General features: G+C 41.3%; 1 protein-coding gene across 2 annotated transcripts in view; it reads left to right on the top strand.

The window, feature by feature from the left end:
* The first annotated feature begins 6,309 nt into the window (after positions 1-6,309).
* CRACD (capping protein inhibiting regulator of actin dynamics) overlaps positions 6,310-13,883 on the top strand; it is a 182,199-nt gene continuing 174,625 nt past the window's right edge. For both annotated transcript variants that reach the window (XM_060012482.1, XM_060012483.1), the window contains exon 1: positions 6,310-6,430. The gene's annotated coding sequence lies outside the window, so the exon portion shown is untranslated. The remainder of the gene's footprint in view (positions 6,431-13,883) is intronic.

Here is a 13,883-nt window from a genome sequence, read left to right as displayed (position 1 = left end):
TTTGGAATATTTAGAAAATTCTGTTTCCAAGTTTTTAAAAGTGTGTACATATGAAGGTCTTTACAAGCTACTTGTTCTTTGAGCATCAAGTATTCACATATTCAAGTATTATTGCTAGCCATTGTCCTAGACTTTGGAGCTAGAACAGTGAACATACAACAGACAAAATTCCTGCCCTCATTCAGTGGGAGAGGGAGATGGACAATAACAGATAAACAAGTGTAGTCAAAATATGTTAGATGGTGATAAACATTAAAGAGAAAAATAAAGCAATTAAGGGGGATGGGAAGTGTTGGGAGTAGTTGCTGTTTTAGATGGGGGCCAGGGAAGGCCTCATGGGAAAGTGATATCTCAGTAAAAATCTGCAGGAGGTGCAGGAAGGTATCTGGGGAAATATTACAGGCAAAGGGAGCGGCCAGTGCAAAGGCCCTGAGGCAGCATGTGCCTGGCTTCTTTGAGTCATAGTACCGTTGGGGCTGGAGTGGAGTAAGTAAAGAAGAGGGGAAGAAGAGATGCTGTCAGTGAGGTAATAGTATAATGGACCAATCACATAGGAGCTTGTAGGCCATTGTAGGGAATTTGACTTTTACTCTGAGACATATGAGAAACCATTAGATGGTTTTGATCAGATGATTGTTAATAGAATGACTCTGGCTGCTGGGGGCAATGGTGCAGTGAAGGAGTTGGAGGAGTATATGCAGGCAGATCAACGAGGAAGCTGCTGCTGTAATCTGGGAGGGAGATGATGGTAGCTGGGACTAGCCTGGGAGCCTCGTAGCTGATGAGAAGTGGTTGTGGTCTTGATGTATTTTAAAGGTATATCAGTTAGTTGTCGGACAAGAAAATTAGGCTCGGGACAATTCGTCGTGGGAAGTGTGAGAAAGAGAGTGTGAATCATCATTTAAGGATGATTCCTGAAGGTGATGACTTCCATCGTTTTCAGCAACAACAAAATCACCTGATGGAAAACTCTCCAAACACCCATTTTCAAAGTATTCTTTTTAGAGTCAGTTTCCTTGAAAAGTGGTTATTTATCACTCATTATCAAAGCATCAACTTTATCAGAAAAGTAAATGACAACTAACTTATCAGCCTGAACGCCATTTAGAAAATCTGGAGGGGAAAAAAAGAATATACATGGTTTTGTTTTGTTTTTTTTTTCCCACCAAAAAACATCTCTTCTGAAGCATAGAGCTGACAGTTGCCTTCACTGAGGCAGTCAGGATATTTTAGAACACGTCTACTTGAAAAGAGCAAATGTGAGTCAACTTAAAAGTTGACAAGTCTTCTTGGTGCAGTGGTGTGATATAACCAAGGAACCACTGTGTAGTATAAAATATTTTCATGCTCAATCCCACGTTATGCCAAGGTTTTACAGTGATTCTACTAAGTGCCATTGACATTCTGTCAAACTTGGTGCCTTTCCGGAGTCAACCTCCTTTATGTAATAGTTTGCCTCTGAATGATGCAACAAATGCCTTTCACAGCTGGTATTATCTTTTCCTGGACTCCTTTCTTCACTCCATCGATGTCACAGGCTCTCCATAAAACAGTTGTTTTTATTAAAGAAGTCATTTATTATTAGAACGTATATTTCTTCTGCTGTACTTCTTCCTTTAGTGGCTTACTAAAAAAATAGTTCTTTATGAATTTCATTATTGAGACAGAAACATCTGTATTTCACCCAATAGTATGATAAATTTTGCATGTCAAATAATTTTTAAATATTTATTTCCTCAGATCTCTACCAACATTTTCTTCATCTATTGACTAAGGAGTGAATTTGATTGCCAATTTTCATCTGTGCATTATTTAATTATCAGTAAATTATTAATACCATTGGTTGATTTTTGTGTATTATTTAAATCATTTTTTACAGAGGCAGGGAGAACACATATTTCACAGATGATGTGTGGCTTGTTGTCTTTTGTTTAAAAATAATTATTACTGAGTGTTGTATTGAGTATCATAGTGACTTCACGTCAGTGAAAAATAGATTTGTGTTCACATTTTGTAGACTTAATTGTAAAATGTCTTGCTGATCACACTGGCTGTACAGTATTGTTAGTTGTCCTTTTAAGGCACTTAGAATAAAGTTCATTCCTAATGATAGTGGATGTAAATCAATATTTCAAATACTCGTATTGACAGCTTCACATCTTGGGGGCTGATGTCTCATGAAACATCAGGTCAACGTTGTTTTCACCTCATAACGTTGTTGACCAAGAGCTCATGTTCGAAATTCTGGAAGCTTTGTGACGTCCTTGTGTTTATTTTTGTTTTCCTCTATTTGTTTCTCTGTAAAGAATAAAAGCAAAACTCTTACAAGTAAAATAGACCTTGTGTCTTTGAGACCAACAATAGGGGAGATGAGGAGACTTGTTCTGTCTGAAATCAGTGTTGTAGGGAGAAGATTCTTGGGTCATAGAGTTGGGGTGAGAAGCTTTGGCTCTGCTTTTCGAAGACTGGCTAAAGGGTTAATCAGTGTTTATCTTTTTCAAAGAACCAACTTTTTGCCTTTGTTGATTTTTCTCTACTTATGATTGTTTTCTATCTCGTTCATTTATTTCTGCTCTTATTGTTATTTCCTCTTTCTTCAGATTTATTTCTATGTTCTTTTTCTAATTCCTCGGTATGGATATATAAATTATTGGTTTCTGACCTTTTAAAATATAGCTTAGCTGCATTTCACTGCTTTTTATTTGTCATCATTTTATTATTACTTAAGTCAAATTTTTTTCTAATTACGCTTGTGATTTCTTCTTTGACCCATGCTATTTAGATGTGTACTGCTTAATTTTCAAACATTTGAGATTTCTCTGGTTAACGTTTTTGTGTTGATTTCTAGCTTAATTGAAAACGTACTGTAATATATGTCAAAACTTTGATGAAGGGGAACAAGTGGGGGGGGGATGAACCTCTTACCCCTTCCTTACACCACAAACAAAAATTAATTTGAGATATATCATAGGCATAAACATAAAGCTAACACTGTAAAACTTCTTGAAAAAAAAGTAGGTGAATATCTTTTAGGCTTTGAGGTAGGCAGAGATTTCTTAAAGGATGTCAGAAGCACTAAATGTAAAGAAAAAAATGATAAGTCAAGATTCATCAGCATTAAAAGCTTCTGCTCATCAAAAGACTGTTAGAAATTGAAAAGGCAAACCTCAGGCTGGGAGAAAATATAAGTAATACATATACCTGATGCAGACTGGCATCAGAATATCAAAGGAACTCCTATAAATCAGTAATTTAAAAAAAACCACAATTTGAAAAAAATGGACTAAAGACTTGAACAGACACTGCACAAAGAAGATATGCACATCAAAACCTCGCACTGGAATGGCACAAACTAAAAGTCTGCCAATACCAAATGTTGATGAGGCTGTGTAAGCTGGAACTCTCACGTGTTACTGATGGGAGTATAAAATGATACAGCTATTTTGGGAAAATGGCAGTTTCTTGTAAGGTTAAATATTCACCAACTCTGTAATCTAGCAGTTCTACTCCTAGGTATTTATCCAAGAGGAATGAAAATATATATTCACAGAAAGACTTGTATAAAAATATTTATAACAGCTTTACTCGTAATAACCCTAAAATGGAAACAACCAAACATCCATCTATAAGAGAATATATTAAAAAGTTGTGGTATTTTCATACGATGGACTATGTATTGCTTAGCAATAACGAAGAGTGAACTCTTGAGACACCCAGCAGTGTAGGTGAATCTCAGAGACATTATGCCGAGTAAATAAAGCCAGACACAAAAGAGTACATCCTATAGCCCATTTTTTATGAAGTTCAAGAACAGGCAGAACTAATCTGTGGTAATAGTAATGAGAACAGTGCTTGCCTCTGGGATGTGGGGATCGACTAAAAGGCACCTGAGGGAACTTTCTGGAGTGATGGAAATGTTCCATATTTGTATTTTGTTGGCGATTACACAGTTGGATTTCTTTATCAAAATGTATAAAATTGTACACTTAAAGCCAGTCTGTTTTACTGTATGTAAATTTTACTTCAATTTAAAAAATGATACTGTTTTTGCAATTTCCTGTGAATCTGTATTACTTCTAAATAATAGGTTCAAAAAAGTACTCTGGTTTCCATTTGTTGAAATTTCTTGAAACTTTTATGATCCGTGTGGTTAATTTCCATAAATGTCCATGTGTGTACCTTAAACACTACGTAATCAGTTGATGAGTGCAGTATTCTAAATAAATTTACTAAGGTTGAGTTTGTAAATTGTGTTGTTCCAATCTTTTGTGTCCTTACTTTTTTTTTTTTTGCTTGTTTTGTGAGTTACTGAGAGATATGTGTTAAAATATTTTATAATCTTTACAATTTTAAATATATTAATCATAGGTATTTTAAAGACCATATGCCATGACTTTATCTGGGTCACCTCTGGGTCTGTTTTCATTGTCTCTTTTTCTCTTAAGCCTGTGTCCTGGTATGCCTAGTAATTGTTGATTGAACGCAGGACATTATGTATAACGAATCATAGAGACTGTGGATGATGGTGTCTTTCTCCAGAGGCTGGCTTTTGCTTCTGATAGGCAGTTAGAGCAAGGCAGACCTCTTTAATGAGGGACTGACCTGATTTGAGGCTCAGTTCCAGTATTTTTAAGGCCTTCATCCTAGGGTGTAGCCCTTTAAGGGGTCCTAACTGAAAGCATGGGTTATTTACCTGGGCCTGGTGGGCCCTGAAGTCTAATTTTCATTCCTCCAGCATCATGAAACTGGCAACTGCTCTGTTTAACTCCTCAGCCACTTAGCTGCCGTCTTCTGCTTGGGTTACGTCATTTATCAATGAGCGAACGCTTAGAGGGGCGGAATGTTGAGCTTGCTTCTCTGGACTTCCCTTCTCTTTGGAGTCTCCTCAGCCTTGTGAACCTGGCAAAAGCAGGCCTCTAAGCAGCAGCTTTCAGCTTGGCTTCTCAGCAGTTTTGCCCTGTGCCTCTTAAAGATCAGTAGATCTCTTGAGGGGAAAAGTAGTATGATGCCTTGCCTCATTTCTATTTCCCTTCTCCCAGGATCTTGTCCTCTCATGTCCTGGCTGCCATGGTAGCACTCCAGTACCTTCAAATAGGTTTTAAAAATAATTTTATCTAGCTTTTCTAGCTGTGTTCAGTGGGAGTTGGTCTGATACAAGCTCGTCCCTCATAGCCATGACTGGGAATCCTTCTCTAAGCCCACACTGTGAACTCCTCAAAAGGGCCCAACAGCCATTGTCATCCTGACAATTGAAGTGATTTCTTCCTGCATCATTGCCCCAGAATGTTGTCTTCTTTCCCTGGGCTTTGCAAAGGGCATATTTGAATCTGGGATTGTTTCCTGGACACTTCCCACCTCCTTTCCAGTTAAAATGTACAGTCATTACGTCATGGTTTTCATTTCATGTGTTTAGAAGCGATAGTGTGTGCCCTGCCCACGGGGAGCCCATCAACCTAGTTAACACAGTGGTTGGTATTTGAATAAAAAGGTGCTTTATTACCTCTGGGGGAGGAAATAATCTAATGATTACTGCCTTCACTTCTCTGCTGGGTTGACTTTGTGTCTTCTAGCTCCTTGAATTTTAGTTAAATTACAATGAAAAATAAATGCGAGAATTCTGTATATAGGAAGGATGGGAGCCTCAGTAGTCATGAATGTGATTCTTTCAGTCCATTCAAAAGTGGGAACAGTTTATAATAAATGCTTTGAAGGCCCTAGAATAAATTTAGGCTAAGGAATGCAAACTTAATATTACTAAACCTAGGACTTCCCTGGTGGCACAGTGGTTAAGAATCCACCTGCCATTGCAGGAGACACGGGTTCAAGCCCTGGTCCGGGAAGATCCCACATACCGCGGAGCAACTAAGCCCGTGCGCCATGACTACCGAGTCTGCACTCTAGAGCCCACAAGCCACAACTACTGAGCCCGCGTGCCGCAACTGCTGAAGCCCGCGCACCTAGAGCCCATGCTCGGCAACGAGAGAAGCCGCCGCAATGAGAAGTCTGTACACCGCAACAAAGAGTAGCCCCCGCTCGCCGCAACTAGAGAAAGCCCGTGCGCAGCAACTAAGACCCAACGCAGCCAAATATAATTAAATAATAAATAAATTCATTAAAAAATATATTACTAAACCTAATTGGAAACCTCAAAAACAACAAAAACAAAAAGCCTCTTTTGTAATGACTTCTGCCAAAGAATGGATAAGGGATTTATTTTAAAGGTGTCCCCGGAGAGAACTGATGATATAAAGCTCTTGATGTTTTGTTTTTTTTCTCAACAGTTCACAAGAGCAGTGATTCCCAGGCTTTCTCAACAATGTACTCTATTTCCTGGCACATGTACCACTGAGGGTGAAGTCTCCTTTTTACAAGAAGCAAATTTTGGAGGAGAGCTCTGTAACAAGGAAAGGCCGTGTGGCTATTCAGAGAGGTAAGACATTTGTTTAGAGGATGGGGAAGGAAGTAGCTTACAAAGAAAATACTAAATAATATTTCATTTATTGTGAATGGGACTCAAAATGGATAATACACATTTCACTAAATAGCAAGTTAAAAGATCCTTGTCACTGATGATCTTCTAATTCTAGATTTAATTCCCAGTCTTTTTACTTACCAGCTGTGTAAACTTGGACAAATCATGTAAATTCTCAGACCCCCAGTTCTTTCATCTATAAAAGAAAATTTCATATGAAAATGCTTTGCAAATGGGAGAGTGCAATATAAAAGTGTTAATTGTTATTGTTAATTACTGTTATTGGTTGCTGTTGTAAAATTCTATGGAATAGTTGGTGGCCTTGTGTCTCATGGTGCATTTGGACCTTAGAGCTTGGTACCGTGAATTTGGGGGCTTTGTCCTGAGTGCCGGGAGTGGAAGGCATTCCCCACCTGCCCCCCTGTAAGAACAACATCACACCATTCTTTTTGCTGCAGATATCTGTCACCTACTTTTTGAAAGTTGGGCAGGGACGGGTGGAAGTTAAGGACAAGATCAAAGGAGAGAAAATAACAGCTACCTGTGTTAGTTGTTACAAGCATTGTATTAAGTATTGTTTGGTTTAATCCACATACCAAGCCTTGGAAGATGGGTGTTGTTCCTATCATGACATTTTTCCTCAAGAGACAGGATTCCTTAGGGAATCACTTAAAAGGAGATAAAAACTGTTTTGGTTTATCGTGATTGGGGAGATATTATTGGATGGAGGGAATTTGAAGTTTTTAATTTTTTATAATGTTTTTTGATGCACAGGTACAGCTTCTGTAATTATAAAGTGGCTAATTAAAAATAAATAATGGGGGCTTCTGTGGTGGCGCAGTGGTTGAGGGTCCGCCTGCCGATGCAGGGGGCGTGGGTTCGTGCCCCGGTCCGGGAGGATCCCGCGTGCCGCGGAGCGGCTGGGCCCGTGAGCCATGGACGCTGAGCCTGCGCGTCGGGAGCCTGTGCTCCGCAACGGCAGAGGCCACCAACGGTGAGAGGCCCGCGTACCACACACACACACACAAAATGGATTTTTAAAAATCTTTGTTGAGCACCTCTTATGAACTAGGTATTGTTCTAGATGCTTGTTCTCATCAATGAACAAAACAGGTGACGATCCCTGCCCTCCTGGAGCTTCTTCTATCACAGAGGGAGAATGATAATAAATAATGCATGCGATAGAGAATTAAATAAATTACTAGGCTATTAGAAGTCAGTAAGAATATGGAAAAAAGAAAAAAGTAGAGCCAAGTAAAGGGAATTGGGAATATGCTGGGTGGGTGGGAGGACAGTTTGCAGGGTTAAATGGAGTAGCAGGGTCTGCCTTATTGAAGAATGACAGGAATTTGGGGGTTAGCTCTGGTGTGTTCCCAGCAGAGATGCAGCTGATGCAAAGCCCCTAAGAAGGGAACATGGTCAGATGTCGCAGGCACAGCCAGGAGGCCTGTGGGTAGGAAGGAGAGTAGCAATGTCAGCTGCAGAGGAAATAATGTCATTTCCTTGGTTTAGATACATAAGAAAAGTTACCTTGTTTTCTTCTTGTCTATCTGGTTTATTCTAAGTGTCTTTCCTCCCGCAATTAAAATATACACGCATACAATAAGTAAATTACACTTCCACCACCCTATTACTTTCCTAGTGTTGCTGTAACAAAATACCACAAACTGGGTGGCTTAAAACAACAGAAATGTATTGTCTCACATTTCTGCAGGCTAGAAGTCCAAAAGCAAGGTAGGGCCGGTGCTCCTTCAGAGACATGTAGGGGAGCATCCTTCCTGGCCTCTTTGGAGCTTGTGGTGATGGCTGGCATTGACTGCCACTCCTTGGCCCGCAGCTGCCTCACTCCAGTCTCTCCGTCCACAGTCATTCTCCCTATGTGTTTGTGTCTCCCTATGTGAGATTCTCCCTATGGTTTGTGTCTTCCCTTGGCTGTCCTTCCTCTTACAAGGACGCCAGACATACTGGATTAAGGGTCTAACCTACTCCAGTGTGACTTCATCTTAACTATGACATCTGCAATCACCCTATTTCCAAGTAAGGTCACATTCTGAGGTACTGGGGGGTTAGGAATTCAATGCATCTTTCGGGGGGACACATTCAACCATAGCGGCACCTTAAATAATATATAATAGGCATTACTATTACCATCTTGAAAGTGGAGAAACAGGCTCCAAAAGGTTAAATGACTTGCCCAAGGTCAGAGTCAGTAAGCGGAAGAGCCTGGTCAGTGTGATTTTATCATGGGCTTTATCAGTGTGATTTTATCATGGTGTGGCAGTGATGTCAGGATGGAGGTGACAGGGAATTGCTCAGCTTAAGACAGGAGTTACACACATACGACATTGCAGTCCTCATCCATGCTGCTTAACCATAAGATAGCCCCAAATTGATGCTCTACCTCAGCATTGCTATCAAAGGGAAAATAGATGCCCCTGCATAGCCCACTCCCCATTTTGCATTTCATTCATAGCATGACAAACATAGGAAACAGATGCTTTTTCCCTCTTTTAGGATTTTTTCCAGAAAAATCATGCTACAACTTCTGTGGCATGTAGAACATTTTGTGACAGGACCACATGTTTTTTTCTCACACAACATAGGGAAAAAATAAGACTCTCTGAGTCAGTTGGCATATTGCAATAGAATTAGGGGATTTTGAAAGCGTTTAATATATTTTGCTTTCTCATTATATTTAAACATTTCTTCTTGATATGCAGCTTGTCTAGCTATTTGTGAGCCTGAAATCAATATTAGAACCTTATTTTAGGCTTAGTCTTGAGGGATACACCAAGAAAAGGAAGGATTCACCAAAACAGAACTGAACACTTTTCCATGAGTCACAGGGAGGAGTGACATCGTTAACAGAACCAAACCTGGGTCCACTCACCCTCGTGCAGTAAAGTCAACTACTGACACTTGGTTGTGGTGAAGGAAAGTACAGCATGTATTGCAGGGCACCAGGCAAGGAGAACAGGCAGCTCATGCTCCAAAGACCTGAAATCCCTGATGGCTTTTAGGGAAGGGTTTTCTGGGGTTTTTTTTGCGATACGCGGGCCTCTCACTGTTGTGGCCTCTCCCGTTGCGGAGCACAGACTCCGGACGCGCAGGCTCAGCGGCCATGGCTCATGGGCCCAGCCGCTCCGCGGCATGTGGGATCTTCCCAGACCGGGGCACGAACCCATGTTCCCTGCATCGGCAGGCGGACTCTCAACCACTGCGCCACCAGGGAAGCCCAGGGAAGGGGTTTTAAAGGCAGTGTGAGGGAGGGGTCTTCAGGGTGCATATCAGCTCGTGGACAATTCTCAGATTGGTTGGCATGAAGGTGAAGTTTCAAACTTCATCAGCCTTCTGGTTTCAACCAGTCTAGGGCCTATGAGCTTGTGGTCACAGTTTTCATCTGGTAGGGGCTGCTTCCTGTAAAAACAACTTAGGAATGTGTGTCAGGCCTTTATCTATATCTTTCAAGGAACTGGGAGTTTGGTGATTCTGCGATATGTTGGATTTATAGTCTAAATTGTTACCAGTTTCCTGGCCCAACAGCTATTCTTTGTTTCTGCATCTTCACATTTCATAATCATTAACTCTTGAGCCAGCGTTTAGAGACTCAAGGGAGGCCTGGAAGACGAAAGCAAAAGCCTTTTACTTCAAAGGACAGACACACGGGGGCTTGTATACGGTTTCAGTCTCCCCTTTTCTTTGATACTCCTCAGTCTTAAGGGGAACAGGTTCAGGAAAAGAAAGGAAGTAAAGTTTTGGATAGAGAGGTTAGTCATAAACTCAGCAGAGGAACTCAGTTTTAGGGGGACTCTGTTTCAGCATCCGTGGTCCAGGCTGAATGCATGAAGCCATTGAAGGCAGGAGTCCCAGAAGAATGTCTAAACCTTGGTCAATGAAACCAAACACTCAAAGCTAAGCATTAAGTCTAGGAGATGAGACCGAGCCATGGTTGGAAAAAATGTCATTAGGGCAAAACCAGAAAGATTACAGCTACATCAAGAAGTAGAGTGGGAGACCAACTGAGTGGTTTAGAAAATTGGTTGGGTGACAGTTTGGGAGGCCTGTTAGTCTATGGCCCTGACTGCATGGCGTAGGGCACAAGGCGGAAGGTGTTGGGTAAGACTGAGCAGTCCCATACCTGCTTTTCCTAAATATGATTGTTAGCCATTTTTTTTGTTGTTGTTACATAATCTTGCAGTCTCTTTTCAAGTTCCCTTCTATTTACCTCTATTCTCAATATTTTTATTCCTCCTAAGTTCTTGGGCTTTTCTTTCCGCTTAACAGCTGACCACTTTGGATCTGTGTGTGGAAGCGTATGTTCTTCTTAGTATCAAAAAGAAGGGGAAAAAAACTGTGTTTCTTCCAAAGATGTTTCTGTTCTTTGTTAAGATCGATTTTCTTTGATCCTAAAAGTGTGTGGAGAGAACCAGTTCTTCGTATTTTGGTACAGAATTGAAATGACCCATAGTTTTGTCTGATGTCACCACCACAGAAGGGCATTCCCCAGAGCACGGCTGGGTCACACGGGCCGGCAGGGGGCGCAGGGGCTAGTGAACACAGGTGCACCCCATCCACTTGTGATTCTCCGGCCACACCGGTCACTGCTGCTGATGGTACAGGGCCAAGCAAGTCAGGGGTAGTAGGTTAGAATTACTTCTGGGCAACAGACATTCTGGGAAAACACTAGACTTTCTGTAAGAAGAACCAAAAGGTGACAAATATTAGAACCTAGAGACCTATTTAATCCCTCTTTTCACTATGGAAGGAAATAAAATCCTCCCTGTTTCCAGGTAGATTGTTGAGCAATGAGAAATAGTTAGGCCATTAATTAGAAAACATCTCATTATAAAATATTTATTTTTTATTCAGGTGAAATGCACACAACGTAAAATTAACCACTTTCAAGTGAACTATTCAGTGGCGCTTAGTACATTCACCATATTGTACACCAACACCTCTGTCTCGTCCCCAAATGTGTTCGTGACCCCCAGATAAAACGCCACACCCATTAAGTAATTACTCCGTGTTTCTCCCTCTCCTCAACCCTTGGAAACCACCACTCTGCTTTCTGTTTCTATGAGTTTACCTATTCTAGCTGTTTCATATAAATAGAATCTTATGATACATGACTTTCTGTGTCTGGTAAAACATGTATTTTAAATTACAAGTCATTTATTTTTCCTGTCTGCTCTTAGCATTACACTGGGAGAGCTGGGGTGCTATGGGAGAATTCATCTCTCTCTACTTAGGACCTAAGAAAACCTCTTCAGGAATATCTGCTTCACTTTGGTTGCTGGCGAGCTTCTCTTCATGAGACAAGTAACAGTTCAGAATTAAGCTACTTAATTTGCAAGGGTATGAAGAATTCGACTTTACCTTATTTCACTTATATCCTCAATCCCCTCCAGCATCCTCTCCCCTCCACCGTGCCCCACCACCTCCAATTTATGTCTTGTCTAGCAGTCTGGACACCAATTTATCCCATTATCCAAATGAACCTGTAATTGATATTGTGGCATCGGGATACTAGAGATTATATGGCCGGCCTAAACAACAAAGCATAGTCTCCCCTCAGGGAGTAAAATGATACCAGCCGTTGAAGACGAAAATTTGAGAAATACTTTACACTCTCCTCTCTTAGGGAGGTTGCTCATCCTCCCTCCTCCCTTCTCTTCCTGATGAAATAGAGGCTGTTGGGGGAGGGCTTTGGGATGCAGACAGCAGAGGCTTGAAATTAGATTCCTCTCTCCATCTGCCAGAGGTAACCCAAGATGAGTTGCACAGATGAAGCTGGCAAAGAAATGGAGAACTGGATGGCAAACAAGGTCCTAAGGGGACGAAAATCCTAGCTAAATCCTTTTGTGGGAGCAAAACAGCCTGCTGATCTAATAATGCAGGATCCAAGAAATAATTGGTGTAGTGCTAGTGGTTTAGTGAATGCAAGTTTCTTTTCCGTAGACCCCCTGGGAGTGTTATTAACATGCTCTGTGGGATGACAGTTAAATATGGGACAAATTATGACTTGTCTCCCTCAGTTGGTGATTATCATGTACTGTTTTATGTGCTAGGTAAAATTGAATCATCAACTGTCTGCTCTGAAATATCTCTTCCAGGAGCCTGAAAATACCACTTTAGAGTAACTGATGGATTTGACAGCGTACAGCAGTGACTGGGATGCGGTGGGGCATTTCTGTTGATTCCCCTCCCTTCTCTCCCTCCCTCCCTCCCTTGCTCCCTCCTTCTCTCCTCTCTCCCCATCTCCCTCCCTTCATTAACATGTATGGAACTTGTTATGCACCAGACCTTGTGCTAAGGGCTAAGGATATGAAATTAGACCCTGCCACCCAGGAGATCCTGGTCACCCCCTCCTTCCTCTCTTTTCTCCATTGCCTTCTGTTCTTCTGCTATTACAGAGAACTCTAAGCAGTTGTATATTTGTCTGTCACCTATGGTAGGAAGTAGCTTCTAAAGGCCAGAGTTCTTCCTGCCTTTGAGCCTTTGAATCTAGCATTGCCCTAGCAGAACTTTATTGAATTGAATTCAGATATGTAAACAGATAACCGGATAAAATTCGATTAGTGATATTTGAGAGAGTTTTTGCACAGAGTGCCTGGAAGCACAAAGGGCAGAGTAAACAACTGCCAAAGGGAACCAGAGGGCCTCCCAGAGGTGTCATTGGAGCTGTCTTGAAAGATGAGAAGGTGTTTGCCAGATAAACAAGGGGGGCACACAGTCTCCAGAGGTCACACCTGTGTGAATATGTTTCTTGGGAGGGGCTCTCTGATCCTCTAAATCCTACCCTTTCCTTCTTTAATGAAATTTCAGGAAGTAAATGATTTGCTTGATTTGCTTTGGATATAGCCCTGGGACAGAATAGGCATCTTTGCAGAAAGTGACAGGCTTGTTTCTTCTAGGGGCTAAAGCCCTTCCCCCACCAAAATAAAGCTCTGCTGACTTCCTCACCCCTAAAACGCCACTTGCTTTAATCTTACTTTTCCATATTGAAATAAGTTTTAAAAATTCAAAGTTTCGTTTCCTAAACGAGTTCGAGTTGGAGCCAAGATTTCACTTCCATGAGCCTCTCACCATTGTAGCAAACGTGGACGGGATGGCTGCAACTCCTCTGCAGCAGAGGCTTACAAACAAGCAACGGGGAGACAGTTTCTGCACCCAAAGAGCCTGAAATGCACGCCAAACAGGAAGCTAACATCAGCACAGAAATGCGCCTTCTCTACCGTTTACTATTAAAGCAAAGTCTTCCATGCATGCAGAATTGACATTGAGACTCTTTGAAATAAATGACTGTAATCCTGAACTGAAGTTGAGAAGTTTAGAGGCCCAGGGAACACTGAGGAGAACTATACTTACCGGAAGATTTACCAGAAAAAGGAAAAAGCACCTTTAGTCTAAA

This window comes from Delphinus delphis, chromosome 5 (genome assembly GCF_949987515.2).
Source record: "Delphinus delphis chromosome 5, mDelDel1.2, whole genome shotgun sequence".
Classification (NCBI taxonomy): domain Eukaryota; kingdom Metazoa; phylum Chordata; class Mammalia; order Artiodactyla; family Delphinidae; genus Delphinus; species Delphinus delphis.
This window is presented reverse-complemented; position numbering and strand designations above follow the sequence as displayed.